At 39.2% G+C, this 21,023-nt stretch overlaps 1 pseudogene; it reads right to left on the bottom strand.

The window, feature by feature from the left end:
• Positions 1–9,933: 9,933 nt before the first annotated feature.
• On the bottom strand, positions 9,934–18,768 carry LOC119543739 (annotated as a pseudogene).
• Positions 18,769–21,023: the final 2,255 nt, after the last annotated feature.

Here is a 21,023-nt window from a genome sequence, read left to right as displayed (position 1 = left end):
TGTGCTCTGGCCCCTGCCTCCCCTTGCCTCGGTCACCTCACTGCAGCTGCACAGCCTTCCTTCTGTCCTCAAGCACTCCCAGCTCATTCCCATCTAGGGGTCCTCATACTGCTGCTCCCTCCGCCTGCAGGAGCTTCCCCAGACTTCTGGCTACTCGAGTCCATTATTCCAGACCTAGTCGGGTGCCATCTCTGCAGGGAGCCCTCTTCTGACCACTCAGATAACCTATCCCATTACTTTCCTCTTTTGTTTTCCTCACACTATTTGTACTCTCTGAAATTAGCTTATTGCCTTTCCCTTACTTGTTAACGGATTATTTTTATTCACTAGAAAGCAATATCCAGGGGGGCTTTACTTATACAACAGTGTGTGGCATACAGTTAGACACTCAGTATCTTTTAATTGAACAAACGATACCCATCTGGCCACAGAGTACATATTTTTCCTTTGGTTAAAACTCTAAAATATGCAATACATGTAAATGTTTAAAAAAATTTACAAGATATAACAGGGTTTAAGTGACAGGTAAATCTCTCTCCCATAGCTTCCAACTACCTAGTTTCCCTTTCTGGGTGAAACAACTATTAGTAATTTCTTGTATATTCTTCTGAAAATAGTATATGAATATACAGCCATATGTGAATAAGTATGTGAATAAATACTCTATTTCTTCATACAAGTGGCACTATACTGACTTAGGAGCCAGGTGAAGAGTAGCAGGCAGGGTCAGACTCATGGCCAGATTTAGGGACACGGGTCAGAGTTAAGTCCTCAACGTCCGGATTGAGAAAGGGCAGCAATGCTCAGGATCAGAGGCCAGAAGAGACAGTCCTCAAGTAGAAAAGAACATTCTGGTGCATGTCACATATGTCCCTGCCTGCACCTGGCAATGTCCTTTATCTGTCCTTCATATATCAGTTAACTTCTGGTCCTCTTCCCTGCCTGCCAAAAAGAAAGCCCATATGGCAAGATGGTGAGTGTGAGGAGATAGAGTTTGGTTGAGGATTTTGAAGTCTCAGCATGATGCTGGAGTAGGAAATATCCAATAACTCTCAAAGCCATGTGGGTGGAAGCTGTGCCTATGAATCTGAACTAGAAATAAAACCTCAGGTGTCACCTATGAAGAAGGGGACGCTGAAGTTTGTGGGCATCGATGAGTCCTGTAAAATACATCACACCAGGACATAAGAGCAGTAAGTCAAGGACTGGGCTCTGCCAATGACCAAGGCCATCAGGAAGGGAAAAGGAAACCACTGAAGAAACAGGAATAATGAAACAATATCACCATAAAAAAGGAAATTTAAGCATGGGCACAATCGTGTTGTTTCTCTATTTAAGGATCTCTAATTTAATACCGAATCACATGAGGTTGGTTTCCTTTTCAGGTTTTCTAGGAAACCAAATGCTTTCCTAGAAAATTGGTCTGTAAAATTATCTAACTCCAAAAAACAGTTGTTCCCATCATTTGCTGATGAGGAACAAGAAAGAAACAGGGTGTACTCTCCACAAAGTTTTCTTAACATGTTCTTCTGACCAAATATGTACCATATTTCCAGTATTGCTTTCAGTCCTTATTTTCTTCTTCAACCTATTTTAAAATCTCATATGTCCTTTCTGACTCACATACTCTTTTCTAAAACCTTAAACCATGGTTGTTATATCCTCTGCAATCTTCCTTGTGTGGCAAGAATCAGCTCTTTCTAAATCTTACCTGTAAAAGCTATTTGTAGATTTCTCTTTGAGACACTGTCATGGTGACTTGCTTATATCTTAGAATAAAACCTCTGAGTCTTCAAACTTCTTTTCCCACCCTTTCTCAATTTCTTCAATCTGAAGTGTGCAAGACTTCCTTCTGAAAAGCAGGCCAGTCTCATGTGGCAGCTTCAAAAAATGCAAGACATGATCTTTTGCCCTAAAGGAATAATGGGAAACCAGGATCTTTGGATGTTTGATCATGACATGCCACCCTTGGTTTTCTATTTAGGGCTTGCTGAGTCTCAATGCTATATTGTTCTTTGAGGAAAAGCAAGAAGGTAATTCTGAGTCCTAGTAAGCACATGGGTACATATTAGGGCTGCAAACTCAAGTTCTAGAACATATAAATCCATAAAATATGAGTTGATGACATATAGAGAAAACAATAATAGCAAAGAAGGAATACAATTATTCTCAAGAAAAAACAAGTAGGAGAAGAGGAGTCTTAAAAAACACCTCAGGCTTCATATGTGTCTATACTGTTTTGTTTTGATTCAACCCACATTTATTTAGTACTTATCATGTGCCAGGCACTACTTAATGCTGGGAATGTTGAGGTAAATAAGATTCATACAGCATAAGTAATAAATAAAATGAACATGATCTTTTTCACAAGGAAAAGTAAATATGATACCATTGGTTTTACAAAGCCCCAAAGGGATAGAACTGTCAACTGGAAAGGGGCATTAAGAGGGAAATCTTGTTAAAAAAGAAAAAAACAAAAAACAAAAAACCTAAAGGAAGACATACATATGAAAGACAGAGTGACAAGGTTGTAGTTAATAATGGAGGTCTAAAAAGTGTCTTACTTCTGCTAGAATTGCCATTCTACCCAAAGATAAGCATCTAATAAATCCTTGACTTAGTTTGTCGACAGTTTCACCTGTTCGGGCAGGAAACAGTGAGGAAACTGGCTATGCTGGGGGTATTTCTGCCACCGTGGAAGAACTGGGCTGGCGTGTGGAAGTGACAGGAGCCATGGGAGAGAGTGGTCCCATCACTTAATGATAAGGAAGGGGAAGGAGTTGTGAGTGACCAGACATTTCCCTAGACTTTCGGCAATGGCAGCTTGTAGAATATTCAAAGGAAATGTGTGCGTGAACCATTGTTTGAGAGTGAGAAGGGATATGGATGAAGAGAGATGGGAGGTTATACAAAGAAAAATGCTGACAAGATAATCAGAAATGATCTCAAGTAGAAAGAAAATGGAGAGGCAGTCAGAAACCAATTCAGATACACAGGTACTCTGAGGAGTTCTGATTTTGAAAGGCTACGTAGAAAAGACACTAGCTGGGACATAACTGGAAGAAAAATTAGTTGAAGTATGGGGTCTACTTTGTTTTAGAGTTTTGCAAAATGAGAGATACCCCCAACCCCACCCCAACCCACCCTGCTCCACGACTATGAGAAGGTTGATTCTTTTTAAGGTCAATGAAATAAAAATCTCAGAAATAATGTTTGCTTTTTTTTCTTAAAGAAATAGTTATTTCACTATCCTCTTTTTTCTCTAAGACTAATAACAGCAACAGATACTACTTCAAAATGTCTTAAGACTTCTCTGTTACAGGAGAATCTTTTCACTGGAAGGTACCAACAGTCCAGGAGACCACTCCCTACCCATTATCAGCCCCTTCCCCCACCACATACAAACACATGAGAACTCCATGGGCACGGTCAAGTGACTGTCCAAGGAAGGGAGGTGTTTGGCCCTTTTTATTAAGATCTCTAGGGCAGAAATGAGGAGCGCGACATCCCCACACTATTACCAACTCATCTTAGGCAGTTTCAATAGGCAGTTCCCTCTTTCTGCTTTATTAAACTATAGTTTAGCATAACTTCTAGACAAAGGTATTTCTCACAGAAATTTGGCAATCATTATATGGTATCTTCAGTGTTTGCAATAGTACATTTTTATCTCCCAGAAAAAGGGCTTACAGATCTTACTGTGAGCTATAGTCAACATCACAAATTGCTAATCCTATTTGTTTCTCACAAGAAACAAAATCCTAATCATATTAATTGCATAATAGTTTTTGTAGACTACTGTTCAAAGAATGAAGTATAATTGACTTACGACACTGGTCTCTCCTAATATTTTTATACATAAGATGAAACTGTGTAGGTTAAATAATGGTACATAGATTAGATTTATAATGGTATGAGTAGTCGTTGTGAAAGAGAATTGATGAGTGGATGTCAATATGGAGAGAAGTTTCTAGTGCTATGTCAACAGCCTCGGTCCAATTTAAAAGTCTTTAACAATGACTATGATGAAGACCTAGAAAGCATAAAGAACTGTAACACACAAGCAAAATAAAACTGGTAGGAATAGATAATATATTAAAAGATCCTAATTGATTGGTAAAGTGGGCTGAAATAACTCAGAAAAGAAATATAAATTGTAAATTCCCATATTGGGGCTGAAAAAAGATAAATTTTTCAAATTCAGATCAAGAGGAAACTACCTTAAGAGAATGATGGGTGTTTGCATTGACTAGAAAGTCAACATAAACCAGCTTAAAGGAGTCAATGAATTGTATAGGGAGGGAGACGATCAGATGATACATTTCAAAGTTACATTAACAGATAATGATGCCCATATCCAGGATAGTACTTGTCCAAATTGGGCTTTGTCCTGATCATGATTCCTCTTGGTAACTCATTCAACATTGACAAGCATTTAGAGTAGGACTAGCAGCTTTGCAAGAAACTAATTTAGTCAATTTTTATATGCCTAAAATCACTCTTTATGAGAAAATATCACCCCTACCCCATGTAATGTGATCCTGATGAGATTTTCTGTCATTACCCCCTCCCTAGCCTTCCGTACAGAATGATTGCTCCAGGAATTAGACATGATTTAAAGACACTGGAGGGTCAAGAGTTTTTCATTGTCATTATCATAAGCAGTAAGGTGTAGCTTTGGGACAGTCAGCCACAAACTTTCTGGCCATGTTGAGCCTGTTGCCAGCAGAAGAGAGGGAGGCCAATGTGACAAGGGAAGCATCAGGTAGAGTAGAGTGCTGGGACCAGCTCATACTGGCTTCTCGTGAGAGCTGAGTTAAATTTTCAGGAAATTTTTTGAGCCGGTGTTTAAGACAGCCATTATTAAAAACCTTATTAAATTGCAAGTTTAAAATTATAAACTTGCAATTAAATAAATTCTATTAAAAACAAAGGTAGTACGTACTCAAAATTCATTACTTCCTAATCATTTTATTACATTTTATTATTGTCTGTGTTCTTGGGGTTATGTCTATTATTTCTAATGGTGGAAATACTACATGATATTGTGCTACTGCACATCTCTTCCCAATTCTACATTCAGTGACATTTACATTGGTAGTTTGAAATCAGCCATGGTGTGAATATTTACAGAAGTTGGCAAATGCTACAAATCAAGGCTTGATTTATTGTTTTATTGATTGTCTAGACCAAGGGTCTGCGAACTTTTTCTGTTAAGCACCAGATAGTAAATATTTCAGACTTTGCAGACATACAGTTGCTATCAGAATTACTCATTGGTGCCATTGCAGCATGAAGCTATAGGCAAAATGTAAATGAATAAATGTGAATGTATTCTAATAAAACTTTATTTATAAAACAGACAACAGGCCAGATTTGGCCCCTAAGCTGTAGTTTCCTAATCCCTGGTCTGAATTTAATAATAATGATAGAGAAAAAGTTAATGCAGATTAAATTTAAAAGTGTGTCATGCCTATAGATATTACATAGTAATAGCATAAAAAATAAGGAAATATTCTTCTAATATTAAAAAATTACTATCTGATTCAGCAGTCACTCTTGAAAAAAGAGTGAGGTTCCCACTTTCATCTTTAGTGTTTCACTTTCATCTTTCCTGTCATTCATATAAATGAAAATATCAAATAACATTCAAGTTGCTACTACACTCATGCATCAACTGCAACAATGGTTTGGCTATAGACTCAAGAGTGTGGCAAAAATCAGCAAAAGCATTCTATGAAAATAAATGGACTATATTAAATTTCTCATAAAGAGTCATATATATTTTGTTATTTGTAAGTTATGCAACATATCCTTTATATTAGTAAGTTTTATAATACACTTATATATGTATGTAGCTTTTCTTTCCTTTTCTTCCACCCATGTCCTCACTTCCACCATTGTCAAAGCCACTAAAATCAAAGGTGGAGACAGTAACATTAATCTAAAACCTCAAATAAACAAACAACAGAAATAACCACAAAGACTCATTCTCAAGTTCTCAGAAAAGAACTCTCTCTCTCATTGTTGCTAGTAGATTCCTTTGCACAGTGCACACAGACACTGTCCAACATCTTAGTACTTTGTTCCACCAAATTTCATTTTGCTCTTTCACTTCAAGAAAGTTAACATGAACATACACATGTTCAGGCAGTTATAATTGGGCAATATCAGAAAGCTTAGAAAAGACTGAAAGTAGGCTAATCTACTTTGCTCCACTTGAAAGAGTAATAGATGAAGCAAAATTGGACTAGTTAACTACCTTATCCTGTTTGGAATTTTTTTGGATGCTACAGAAAAAAAAAATGTCTGTAAAAAGAGATGCTGAAGGGAGACTTGAACTTCAACAGATAAGACCTATGTAAGACCCATGGATATAATAATGCAATCATTGCACTGGAGAATTTTTCTCTCAAATCATAGAAAGGCTTTCATGGGGATTTTCTCCACAGTAATGGGATTTCTCTCAGTTGTTCCCTGGAGCAGCCATTCTCAACCTTTTTTTTTTTTTCTTTGTACTACAACTCACTTGATGGATGGCATTTAAATATGCAATGTTTATTTAACTCAGGCGTACCCAGAGTTAAATGAATCCAAAACAATTTCTGTGTGTGCAGAAATCAAGTACTACAATTATCTGTAATGGCCATAGCTATTAAATGTAGATCAGTAATGGATTAGCAAGACTGTCAGTTATTCTTAATTCCTGATACATTAGCCATAATTCCACATCTTTTTCTCCCACTCAAGGAGGCATTTTGAATCTTAGATGATTAAGAGTTATGCCATTTGGGGAAGTGTTTCAGTTTGCTAAGGCTGCTGAAATGCAATATACCAGAAATGGATTGGCTTTTTCAATGGGGACTTATTAGGTTGCAAATTTACAGTTCTAAGGCCATGAAAATGTCCAAATTAAGGCATCAAGAAATAGGTACCTTCTCTGAGGAAAGGCCAATGACATCCGGGGTTCCTCTGTCACATGGGAAGGTACATGGCTGGCTCTGCTGAACCTTGTCTCCTAGGTTAACTTCTTGTTTCAGTGGCTTTCTCTAAAATGTCTCTGGGCTTCTGGCTCAGCTCCCATGGGTCCTTGCTTGCTTCTCCCAGGGGCAAACTCTGGGCTTCATCTCTTAGCTTAGCATCTCCAAACATCTTTCTGTCTGCATCTCCAAGCATCTGGGTCTGTGTCGGCTCTGAGCTCTCTCTCTGTCTCCCTGAGCTCTCTTAAGGACTCCAGTAAACTAATTAAGACTCACCTTGAATGGGCAGGGTTACATCTCCATGGAAATAATATAATCAAAAGGTCCCACCTACAATTGGGTGGGTCACATCTCCATGGAAACAACAAATAAAAGATCCCATCCATAAGAGGTCTGCCCCCACAAGAGTGGATTAAAAGGACATAGTCTTTATGGGGTACATAACAGATTCAAACCAGCACAGGGAGTAAACTTGAATCTACTCGAATGTAGTTTTTTTAAGTAAAACATTTGCAACCTTGAGAACTTTAGCTTCTATTAATTATACATTACTTTGACAGATCTTCCAAGTTGATGAAATTCCTGGCCTTGGAGCATAGGTTACAATAACAAAAGGGAAGGGGAAAGAGAAAAGGAAGCAAAACCGTTTTTGAAGGAAATAGAAAGGGATGAGAAAGAAAATAGGGGATAAAACAGAAAAGGAGAATTTGGAAGGAGGTGTGGAGTATTAGAGCACTAGGCCTTTAACTTCCCACAACCTAGCAGATACGGTTTGGAAACAAGGGAAGCAAATTCACTTTGTCCTTTATCCAGAGGAGTCACAAGCCTGGGTGGAGGTAAGAAGAATGAATTGTGTTGGGACCAACATGTACCAGAGCTTCTTGTGAGCCTACTTAAGAAGGAAAGAGGATACACTGGTGGCAGCCTGTCTGAGGAGCTAAAATGCTTGCTTCAGCCCATTGAGAAAAAAAGTTAGGATTTGCCATTGTGGTGCCAAACACATTCACTCGGATAAACCTTCAGCATTTTCTAAAAATTCTTCTTTTAAAGCAGGAGATCTAATTTGAGAGAATTTTTATCACGACTTTAACCATAACACCATATTAAGAAATTTGGTAAGGATTTTAACAGTAGGACAGGAGTATATGTCAGAATCCTGGCAGGAAACAGCTGGCACACTCAAAGGGGTAATTGGTGAGAATTTAATAAAGGCACTATTTGTGGAGGCAGGAGCAGGGTCAAGGGAAACAACAGGTCGAGTGAAGTGCCTGGGATTGGCAACATTAGGAAGCTGTTACCATCCCTAGTCCAAAAGGAGTCAGGGGAGGTGAACTGAACCAGACCCTGAGCAGAGCTGCAGGGCTGTGGGAGAGCAGCCTCCCGGCAGAAGCTGTGGGTGAGGATGTGGAATGCAGCCCCAGGCGACACACAGCCAGGCAAGGAGGGTGCCGGGAGGTGGGGGAGAGGGTGAGAGGTTCAGTCTCTCTTGGCGCTTCCCCTTGGCTAGTTCCAATGCGACACCAGAGGGCAAAGGAACCGGAGTGATGGCATCCCTGGAGGTCAACCTTGGTAGGCACAGAGCCAGATGGAGAAGGGCAGAGAGTAGGTCAGGAGGGGCCATTGGAGAGTGACCTGCACAGAGTTTCTCTCCAAATAACACACACTCCATCCTTCTGCCCACCTTCTCATCACTCTGTGACGTGGTTGACAGTCGTGGGTGGAAAGGAAGTTTAGAAGCTAATTCCTATGGATTTTGCAACGTTCTTCATGTTGACTTGGAGCAAATTCCTTTGATAAAAATTAAAAACTCATACTCAAAACAAGGACACTGGTAGTTTCAAGAGGCAAGCTAGGTGGCCCGAATCAAAATTTGGTGCATTGTTCCTGAAGTATAAATATGGCCTTGACATGCAGTATTTTTTTAAACTGTTTATTGAAATATATTCACATACTATACAATCCATCCAAAGGGTACAATCAATGGCTTTTAATGTATTCAGAGTTGTGCATTCATCACCACAATCAATTTTAGACATTTTCCTTACTCCAAAAAGAAAACCCCCTTTCCCCTTAGCAGTCACTTCTCAATCCCTCCATCCTTCTCTAGCCCTTCATACTCATTAATCTATCTCTTTGACACGCAGTTTTTTTTTCACAAATAACTTACTTTTAATAAAAGACATCATTTTGTCAACATGCGCTAATCTAAACCTTTTAGATATTAGGTAGTGCAGGTAGAGGGGAATGTTTGATTAAATAAAATAAATGTTAATGAAAAATAGATTGTAATCTAAACTTTCATAGTGAAGAATCATGAATCTGGATTCACTGTATGTCATGTAAGTCTTTCATTTAAACAAGATCAACCTAGAGGAAACAAAAAACTTCCAACCTCAGGAAAAAACTTAATTTTAAAATTTGTAAAATTTTTACAATTTAGGAAAAACACTTGGTTCCATAAGTGAGTTCATTTAACTAAAGTTTTAAATTTGTTTCTTTTACATATAAAATTGTTATATAAGCAGACAAAATGTGAAAAGGGGTGCATAAGGGGTGTTTATAGTAAAAATTATTATTTTATATAACTTCTTAGATTACTTTCTTTTACCTTGCACCTTATTAAAGTATTACACTCATTGTCAATTTTTCTACATCTCTTATATTTCTTTGTTATGCATTGCATTTCTCTTTTAAATATTAATTATACAAGTAATACATGCTGACGGTAAAAATTTTTACAATCTGTAAGTAAAACAGTCTGCTTTAACCCCTAATTACACTCTCCTCTCCAAAGGTAGTCACTTTAACATTTTAGAATGTGCTTTTTTCTAAAAAGTTATATGCATTTTTGAACAAAGTTCTGTGATGAGATTGGGGAATGATTTTTTGAGTCATTCATTATATTTTCATGCCTCAGCATAATTTTCCAATTGCCCAAAAACATTATGATGTGCTAGATTTTGTCTGTAAATAGATACAATTTTTCAAATATGTAGTCAATTTTTATGTCGTTCTTCAAAAGCATCAACTTTCTCAAGGCAATTAATATCACATTTTGTGCCCAACAAACTGTTAATTTCAGTGTCTGGAATACAAAATGGTGGGCCTGCATGTTTAGTTGGATCATAAGAAACAACAGATGTGAGACAGTGGAACCCTCTTCTTGTTAGGGACAACATTATATCAACATAGCATTCTCGATCACCTGGATTAACAGCAACTAAGGCTCCTCTATCCCAAATCCTGTGAAATTTGCCAATATTTACTGGAAAGATCAAAAAATGCTGCAACAGTACAATGAAACGTTCCCTAAAGAACTCTTAAATACTTTGGTTCCAGGAATTTCAGCAACTGGTTCTTCTGAGTAAGAAAGATTCTGCTCTGTAAAAAATTCTCGAATCCCAAATTCACTGATCGATACACCAACTACTCTGTGTCCCAGGTCTGCAAGCCATCTCATCTCAACTGCTTTCCACAAAGAGGAAAAAATACCCTGAGTCCACTCTTGCCATTAAGAAAAGTATCCAAATGCTTCTTTAATAGCTGATGTCCTTGTTCTTGATGAAATGCAGTGTTGCGGCTCACGCACTTTTCTTGCCAGTCTTCCAGAGTTAGTACTCGGTTTTCTATACCTCATTATCGACACGCAGTTTTTAATAGACTTTGTTTCCTGCAGACAGAAGGCTATTGAGTTCAACAAATTTTTCTTAACTACTTTCACTTCACTTAATTGCATTAGGTCCCATAAACTACAGGACCTGAGATAGATAAGGCTTTGTTCATCAACTCTGATGAGGCTTAGAGTAGAGATTGTTTTTTATTTTTTTCTAGTGATGTTCAAAATGTCAGAGAAGTAAACTCTGCCTGAAATTAACAAGTCTCGATATGTGTTCCATTCACCATAAGAATAAAATGATTTTATTCTGGTTTCAAGACAATCTATAAAGAGGACTTAATTTGATGCCTATATGCAAGAGTTATTGCTTCTTCAAGGCTTGTGGCTCTACTTGTTTCTTTCTTGATGCCTGGGGGAGCCAGATAAAAGGAGGCTGTATTTTTATCCTGGCCTGGCAAGTCCAAACTCAACTTTTGTTAAAGTTTTTTACCTCTTTAATACATATTTATTATCTAAAGTTTACAACATCCTGTTAAAATTTGGGGCTGTTTGTAAAAAGGGATGAAGTTCTGATACAGACAGCAACATGGATGAACTTTTCAGGCATTATGTTGGTGAAATATGGCAGATACAAAAGGAAAAATACTATATGATCTCACTGACACAAAATAATTAGAATAAGAAAATTCATAGAGTTAGAAACTAGATTATAGGTTACCAGGAGCTGGGGTTGGAGCAGGGAATGGGGAATTAATACTCAAGTTGCGTAGAGTTTCTATTTGGGGTGATGGAAAAGTTTGGATAATGGATGGTGGTGATAGTAGCACAACATTATGAATGTAATTAACAGCACTGAATTACATATTTGAATGTAGTTAAAGGGAGAATTTTAGGTTGTATATATGTTATTAGAATAAAATAAAACAAAAAAAAAAGCCACCATGGGACTGTATGACACAGTGAAACTAATATAAACTATGGACTATTGTTATTAGTACAATTATAATAATATCCTTTCTTAAATTATAACAAATGTCCATGCTAATGTAGGGTGTGAATAATGGGGTGGGATGGGGAGGTATATGGGAACTCTGTATTTTTTACATAATATTTTCTATAACCCTACACCTTCTCTCACAAAAAAGGAAAACATACAACTGTTGAAAGTTGTAGGTGAAAAAATAAAAGGTTCTATTTCAAATATGGTTAGGAAATACTAAATTAAATAAATATAAATGGTTAGGAAATACTGTATTAAACAAATATAAATGGGTTGTGTTACTACAGAATTTCTCATATCCATCATATTTTAACATGAGACATGGATTTACATGAAGGAGCTAATGGAGCTTTCCCAAACTTCCTCAACTATGGAACCCTTGTATCAAACATCATCTTGTAGGACTAATGTTTTATGGAATAAAGCTTTGAAGCACTGTCCTAGTAACAGGTCTCCAAGTTCCAACTTCTCTAGTAACAGTATATCAATCCTGGCAAGGTGTGTGGTGAGACTTGAGGTTTTCAGGAATGTCTGAGGGATGATGGAAGTTTTTCTGGGTGTCGAGTTGGGAGAACTAAGTATTTTCCATTATACTCCTTATTAGCTCAGTGGCATTGAGCAAATCAACATGGCATCTAGGAGATTCAAGTTTCTCATCTCTAAGAAAGGAGTAATGATCCCTATCTCACTAGGTCATTGAGGAGGTGTGGAAACCAGCTTGGAAGTTGCATATATGTTAACTATACACCTTCCTTATGATGTAGTCATTCCATTCCTAGGTATTTACTCAAAAGACCGGAAGGCATATGGCATACAAGAGTGTTCACAGGACCTTTATTTGTAATAGCCAAAAAGGAGAAGGAATTCAAATGTCCATCAACAGGTGAATGGATAAACAAATTCTGGCATATCCATAAAATGGAATATTACTCAGCAATGAAAAGGAGTGAACTCTTCGTAATACAACATGAATGAATCTCAAAACATGATTCTGAGTGAAAGAAGTTGTACAAAATGCATACACCCTTTTTTATTCCATTTAAATAAAAGTATAGAGAGTGCAAACTAATCTTTATTGACAGAGAAAGGATCTAGGGACCAAGGGGAAAGGAGATAAGGCAACAAGGAATTGAAAGAGGGAGGAATTTGCAGAGACATGCGCAAGCTTTAAAGAATGATAGATGTGTTCACTGTCTTGACTGCTGTGAGGATTTCAAGGGGATACACATATGTTGAAACTTATCAAATTGATGAGCACTCTGTCTTCTCTGCATGATTTTTCTGTAAACCTATAACTGCTCTAGTAAAAAAAACTTTTCAAATTGTGCCTTTAAATATTTGCAGTGGATGAGAGCTTCGGTTATTCCACGTCATCACCAATACTTGGTGTTGTCAGTCTTTTTCATTTCAGCCATTTTAATAAATGTGTAGTGGTATTTCAGTGTGGTTTGAATTGACTTTTACCTGATGACTAAAAATGTTAAGCCTCTTTTCATGTGCTTACTTGCCATCCATATATCTTCTTTAGTGATCTATATGTTCAAATATTTTGCTCCTTTTCCATCTGGCTGGCCTCGCCAGTGAGGCCATGGGACAGGTTGCATATTCCTTTAAATTCTCTCAGCCACAGAATCATCCACCGTGGGATGGGATCACAAGGACCACACTGCCTGGATCTCACCTGCACAGGGCAACCACCTAATAGTTTTTCATGGCTCTCCTTAGAGCTCCCTTTATAGAATTTAAATCAGCCTCTCAGGAACTTCTACCCTTTGGTCTAAGTTCCCTCAGGATGTGATGATTAAAATTACTTTTTAAATTATTTTACTATTTTATTATTTTTCAATAAACTTCTGTATCTGGGTATATGGCAAATTAGACAACTTCAAACCCTTCTAGCTCCAAAATACCTAGACATTCTGGATCCAGTAAAACAAGTCTCCTTTAAGGCATAGCTGAACTCTGCAAGAATGTAAGGAAAGTACTTTGGGCCAAAAATGAAGAGAGAGCTGAAAAACCAGGGCAGAGTGCACGTAGGGATGCTACCGCCACGGGGTTGCTGGGCTTAGTAACCTTGGGGCTTGGGCTGTGATGCTTGGGCCAGGGCAGGATGTGAGGCTTGGACCCGCAGAATGTGGGGTGTTTGAACCGAGGCTGCTGCATAAAACCCAGACCCCAGCAGAGCTACACTCTCAGTGAAAGGGTAAATCAGAAAAAAACACACCCATTGGCTCAAGAAAACAATAAGGGTGCTTTTCTGTCTTGGTCTGGGCTCTGGGGGAACAAGTGTCTCGAGAATTTGTAACCATGGCCTGTTATTGTCTTGGTTTCCAGAACCTCAAAGCTGAGAAACAAACATAAAACAAGAACTTGAGCAGTTAACAGAAGCAAATGAAAAACCCTCTTGTTCTAGAGGATTCAGGCTCTTGGTCCAGGCCTCTCGGGATTCCCTCCAGCCTTTCACAATATTTGAAGGTAGTACTTATATTCCCCATAAATCTTACACTCTTCAGTTTAAGCAGCCCCAGCTCTTCCAACTATTTTCATATGAACGTTTCTAGCACGTTCACAAACTTGGTCATTTCCTTTTGTGTTCTCTCTAATATGTCAGTTTTCCATTTAAAATATGTCCTCTTTCCCCAGTTCAAATCTAAAGACAACATTCCAGGAATTATCTAATATGTGTGGGATGAAATGGGACCATTATAAGAATATAATAATAAAGTAATATAGTATATTGACTTATTAATGTAAAATCACTATAATAAAATTTTATTATAATAGCAACTATTGTAGATTATGTTCTATGTCCCAGATGCTATGCTAACACTTTACATGCATTACCCTTTTTAATCCTTATGAATCTCTAAGATAAGTTTAGTTATTACCCCATGTTACAGATCAGGAGAAAGAGACTTAGTAACTTACCCAAGATCACAAGGCTATTAACTGGCAAAGCCAGGATTTATACCCAAGCCTAGATAACCTGTTAGCTTTCAACCACTAATAGTCAACTTCCCTTAATATGAACCCTGGTTGGGCATCGAAAATCCAAGTTACTTTTTTGTGATTGTCACACTATCGCTTGGTCTGCAGTGAACTAAAATCCCTAGGATTTTTATTCCTTAAAATTTAAACCACAGGAGGAGGAATCTAAGATGGCAACTAGGTGAGACAGAGGAAAAAACACCTCTGTGGAAAACACTAGATAAAAAACGAGAAAGGACCCAGAACACCACTTCCAAAGTAGCACCAGCTGGACAAGTTCTGCTAAAGCCACAGGGAACATACATTTGGCAAAACCAGGAGTCTGTATTCTGAAACGAGTGAGTGAGGAGGCTGAATCCCTCAGCCACGCTGCATAGAGGGAAAACGGTGGGTTGGAGTTTTTAAAAAAATAAAAGAAGCCCAGGAACAGCTTCAGATAAGACGGGAGCGGTCTGGACTAACGCCTCGGTGTCTGGGGTGGAGGATACCCCTTCCCACACTCACTGCTGATTGTCTCGGGTCCAGGGAAACAAAGGGGAGATGCACAACTTGCAGCAGTCTCCCCAGCGGGCAGGGCTACTCCTGCCTGGGGCTGAACACACAGCACAGAGCCCAGCCGAAAAACCCAGCCTCGCAGCCGTCTCCCCAGTGGGTGGGGCTATTCCTGCCTGGTGCCGAACACACAGCACAGAGCCGAGCCGAGAAACCCAGCCTGACAGGGAGTCTTTCTTGCAGCACCGCTCACATGACACAAGATCGACCGTGGATGGTGGCCTTGAATACACCCATGGCTGATTGTCCCAGAGCTGGGAGAGCGGAGCTGTGTGGATAGGGGGAAGTTAACACGTCCCATTCAACCATCTTTGAAGCGGGCTGGGAACGCCCCTACACAGCCCGGTGGCCCAGGGCTTCCCTGGAGGCTGGCGCTCACTTGTGACGTGGCACAGCCCTCCCCCCCTCAGCAGAGGTCCTGGAAAAGCACAGCAGGGAGTGGGGAATTGCTCGGAAATCCCAGGGAACCTACACCAATACCAAGGACTTTTGTGTCGGTGGCAGAGAACAGCCTTAAATCTCTGGGAACACTTGGGAGGTTTGATTGTTAAACCTGCCCTTCCTCCCTAACCACTCAGGCACACGCCCCTCATTGAGGGCAGACAGCACCGACAACACACCCAAATTAAGTGCACCAATTGGACCCCAAAAGAATCAGATCCCCACACACCACAAAGTTGGAGAGAACTGACTTGAGGGAAATAAGTGATTCACGGACGCCACCTGCTGGTCAGTTAGAGAAAGTGTATGTCACCAAGCTGCAATTCTAACAAATTAAATATCAAGTAAAGCAAATGCCAAGAGGCCAAAAACAACAGAAAATCTTAAAGCATATGATAAAACCAGACAACATGGAGAACCCGAACCCAAACACTCAAATCAAAAGATCTGAAGACACGCAGTTTCTGGCAGAATTAATCAAAGAACTACAGACAGGCAATGAGAGCATGGCACGGGATAGAAAAGACTTGAAGAAGAGCATGGCACAGAATATAAAAGACATAAAAAAGACCCTAGAAGAGAATAAAGAAGATATTGCAAGAGTAAATAAAAAAATAGAAGATCTTATGGAAATTAAAGAAACTATAAGCCAAATTAAAAAGATTCTGGATACTCATAATACAAGATTAGAGGAAGGTGAACAACAATTCAGCCTCCTCGAGGACCACAGAACAGAAAATGAAAGAACAAAAGAAAGAATGGGGAAAAAAATTGAAAAAATCGAAATGGATCTCAGGGATATGATAGATAAAATAAAACGTCCAAATTTAAGACTCATTGGTGTCCCAGAAGGGGAAGAGAAGGGTAAAGGTCTAGAAAGAGTATTCAAAGAAATTGTTGGGGAAAACTTCCCAAACCTTCTACACAATATAAATACACAAAGCATAAATGCCCAGCGAACTCCAAATAGAATAAATCTAAATAAACCCACTCCGAGACATATTCTGATCAGACTCTCAAATACTGAAGAGAAGGAGCAAGTTCTGAAAGCAACAAGAGAAAAGCAATTCACCACATGCAAAGGAAACAACATAAGACTAAGTAATGACTACTCAGCAGCCACCATGGAGGCGAGAAGGCAGTGGCATGACATATTTAAAATTCAGAGAGAGGAAAATTTCCAACCAAGAATACTTTATCCAGCAAAACTCTCCTTCAAATTTGAGGGAGAGCTTAAATTTTTCACAGATAAACAAATGCTGAGAGAGTTTGCTAATAAAAGACCTGCACTACTTCAGATACTAAAGCGAGCCCTACCGACAGAGAAACAAAGAAATGAGAGAGAGATATAGAGAATTTTAACAGACATATATAGAATATTACATCCCAGGTCACTGGGACACACGTTCTTCACTAGTGATCACGGATCTTTCTCCAGAATGGACTGTATGCGGGGACATAAAAACAAGCCTCAGTAAAATAAAAAATAAAAAAAATGAATTTGTTCAAAGCACATTCTCTGACCACAGTGGAATACAAATAGAAGTCAATAACCATCAGAGACTTGGAGAATTCACAAACACCTGAAAGATAAAAATGAGGGGGAGATGAAACCATTCCCAGACAATCAAAAGCTGAGGAACTTCATCACTAGTAGATCAGTCCTAAGTAGGCTGAAAGGAAGGGACACTAAACAATTGACTGAAACCACATGAAGAAATAAAGATTTCCAGTAAAGATCACATGGTAAATATAAAGACCATTACTACTGTATTGTTGATTTATAACTCCACTGTTTACTTCCTACAGAATCTAAAATACATAAACTGTAATGATAAATCGGTGGTTTGGGACTCAATGTAAAATATGTAATTCTTGACAAGAACTACATAAAGGTGCGGGAATGGAGGAGTATAGGAACACAGTTTAAGTGTCCTATTGAAGTTAAGTTGGTTTCAAAGAAAAACAAGATTGTTATAGATTTAGGAGGTTAATTTTAAGCCCCATGGTAAACACAGAGAAAGTATCAAAGAATATGACCAAAGAGATGAAAAGTAGAGTAGGGGTTCCAAGAAGTGGGGGAAGGGGCAATGGGGAGTTAAGAAATGAGAGTAGGGTTTTGGTTTGGGGTGAAGGGAAGCTTCTAGAAATGGATGGTCGGAAGGTGATAGCATTGCAACATTCTAAATGTGATTAATCCCACTAAGGGAATTCTAGGGAGGGGTGGAATAGGAAGATTTAGGCTATATATATCTTTCCACAATTGAAAAAATAATAATAAGACAATCTAAATAGATGAAAATTAAATGCCAAGGATGATCCTGGAAGGGATCTGAGGTCGGAGGAGAGGAGGCTCAAAGGGACACAGATGGGACACAGGAAAAAAAAAAAAAAAAAAAGGAAATATAGAATGTAAGCTTTATATCAATGCTGAATTTCTTGAACTTCTTAGCTGCGTTTAATGAGATTGCATAAAATAATGTTCTTGTTCATGGGAAAGGTATATGTGAATTATATTGTTTGTTCAAAGATATGTGCAGCTTGCTCTCATATGTTCAGAAGACAGAGCAATAGATGGGTGTTAGGGAGGGAGGGAGGGAGGGAGGGAAAGAAAGAGACAGTGGTGTGACAGGATCTTAAAGGTGATGGATCGGGGTATCGGGGGAGGGGGGAGGGGTGTGATGGAATTCTAAGTAGGGGGTTTGTACTGTTTTTACAACTGTTCCTGTAAGATTGAACTTATTTCAAAATAAAATTTATTATTAATAAAAAAATATAAAAAATTGAAACCACAGTTATTTTTCCTGTGACAGGGTTTTATAGGAAACAGGAGCAAAGTGGTTGGAAGACACAGGGACGAAGGGGGATCAGAGATAAAGGCAGAGCTAAGGGTGGTTGGGGACGCTGGAAATGTCTCTGCTTTTTCCACAAACGTGTCACAGACCAGTCTGCCACGAGACAAGGAAACGTTGCAGTCACACAGCCGAGAATTCTCTGGGCCTTAAAAATGCTTTGTTGCTTTTTATGTCTTACATTTCTTGAAGGTAAAATTGCATTTCAAACGCCAACAGATTCTGTACTACAGCCCGATCTCATTTGAATCTCCTTTGCCTCTCACGAAGCTGTCGCGGCAGCATGGGGTGTTTACGTTTGGGAAGCCTGCCGCCTCCTGGGTTCGTGCAATATTGCATGGCCGTGTTTCAAAACTCTCCAAAATTGCATCTAATTTGTGAAGACGGCTACACTCCTGTTCGGAGTTTGGGGGGAAAAAAATAAAATGTTTTGCGATGATTTCCCTGGGCTTCTTGGATTTTCAAATCATACCTGCCCAGGAAGTTTCAAAACGATGGTTTGAGGACCCAAGAGATCACAACGGCAATAACGTTTACAATTATTTTCGGAGCTTACTGTATGTCAGGACTGTGCAAGGTACTCTGTGAACATTGCCTCATGCTACCCTCACCGCCACCCCAGGAGACAGGTTCTAAGCGTTATTACCCCCACTTTTACAGAAGGCTGGGCAAGATTGAGGGCTCATCCCCCACCTTCACAGCCCAAACCACAGGCTGGGAGCTCCTGAAGTACTTCTTGAACTGCATCACCCCACCCACTGGCCACACAGTTGATTGGACCAGATGGTCAACCCAGCTGGGTTACCCAGATTCTCTCTCCTAGGAATTTGGAAATAAAACAGGCTGGTTCCTGTGGAATGGAATCTACTACCATGTGCATGGAGAATCAAAAAAAAGATGGCTAGGAGAATGGGAAAAGAATAAGTGCTAAATTGCACAGAGAAAAGCAAAGACGGCAGCTTTCATATTCTTGGTCCTCATGAGGCTGCAACTGATTTGGCTTATTGAAATATGTCTTTTTCCTTATTTTTTTTTAAAGTGAGTGTAACCAAGCCATGTGAGCAATAATATATAAAAGTGAACCAAATCTGATGTTATAATGGAATATAAACAAAAGTTAACATGGTACATTGAACGATGTGCATACTTTTTTATTGTTCTCAGTGAATTAGGCTCAAATAGGGAGCAATTAATGAAAATCACTATAATTATTATCATGTCAACAAACCAAACCAAGCAATTCCAGAGTCAGCTGTAGGGAAGAAAATTTAGAGACAGCAGAAAGATGGGAAGTTTTTCTGGGTTTCTTCTGAAGGACCTGGAATTTGAAAATCAGGAGGTCATGCCCTTCCCTTGACCCCCACTTCTCTAGCAGCCGTAATCCAGAAGGTCCATGAGGTCTCGCCAACAAATGTGTGAACCTTGAGGAGCTCCTTGCTTCTCTGCCTGCCCTACCCCTTCCCTCACTACATCTCCAAAAAGGAGGAAAGCCGAGACCGAGGGGAAGGGCTGAGATTGCTTGAGGGTCTCTCCTTTTCCTCAACTTTGGATTGGGGAGAAATGGAACACAGAGAATTTGAAGCTAGTCTTAGGAAGAAGGTGCCAATTTACTTTCCATGGTGTACTCTTCCATGGGTCTACATCTACCTTTATTGAAAAGCATCATCCAAAAAAAATGGTCCGGTCTGTGTAGAGGATGTGGGTGAAATCTTCATGGTAATAGTGCGTAATTGCCTGGCTCTGCTCTCTGTGCAGATCTCTTCCTTGGGAACCTGAGGGAGGCAGTATGATGCATGGTTGTTGTAGGACTGGATTTTGTTGTTGAGATTGCTGGGTCCCTACCAAAGTCCACTGTCTCAATCTCTTTTTCAGTGAGGTAAGATTAACAATGATCAGTTAATCTTTGATCATTTACCAAAAGTCAGGATCCTAGGTTCCGGGGGCTGGTTTGGCTTAAAGTGAGCCAGTACTCACAGGAAGAAAAAGTCAATGATTCAGAAGTTGTCCGTTTTCTTCCTGCCACACAATACTAAACCAATATCCAGTCTGAGCTTTAACCAGTTAGAGGTGTGTTTGTGTCAATAAGCTAATACATCTCAGAAGTTTAAGATCCATTACTCACTTGAAAATCTTTTTTTCTTATAATTAGCTATGATCCTGGCATGGGAGCAATGAGAATAATGTGGAAAGGACCAAGAAAGATTTTCTTAGGAGTCATTCATCATACATTATTGAGTAAATATCATCCATCAGACATTGTGTTAGGCAATGGAGAGAGTGACAACTACAAAATAGCTTCTCTACCCTTCAGGACTCAGCAGGGCAGACACTTGCAGTTCACCACTGTGGCAACTTAGGGGAGGGTGAAAAAGAGTCTCTTCTTATCTTGGAACATTTTATTAACCTCAGAACATTTTATACAGATGAGGTAAGGTTAAAGTAAATATTAAGAGAAGCCTTGGAGAGAGAGGATGGGGTCGGAGCAGGAAGAAAAGTGTAGGGAGGGGGAGAGTTGCTATCTGGGTGCTGCAAATGGATGCGTCCATGAGCCTCTGAGGTCTGTTTTTAAACACTCTCTGAATCATCCCTCCACC

The sequence above is a fragment of the Choloepus didactylus genome, chromosome 9 (genome assembly GCF_015220235.1).
Source record: "Choloepus didactylus isolate mChoDid1 chromosome 9, mChoDid1.pri, whole genome shotgun sequence".
Lineage (NCBI taxonomy): Eukaryota > Metazoa > Chordata > Mammalia > Pilosa > Megalonychidae > Choloepus > Choloepus didactylus.
This window is presented reverse-complemented; position numbering and strand designations above follow the sequence as displayed.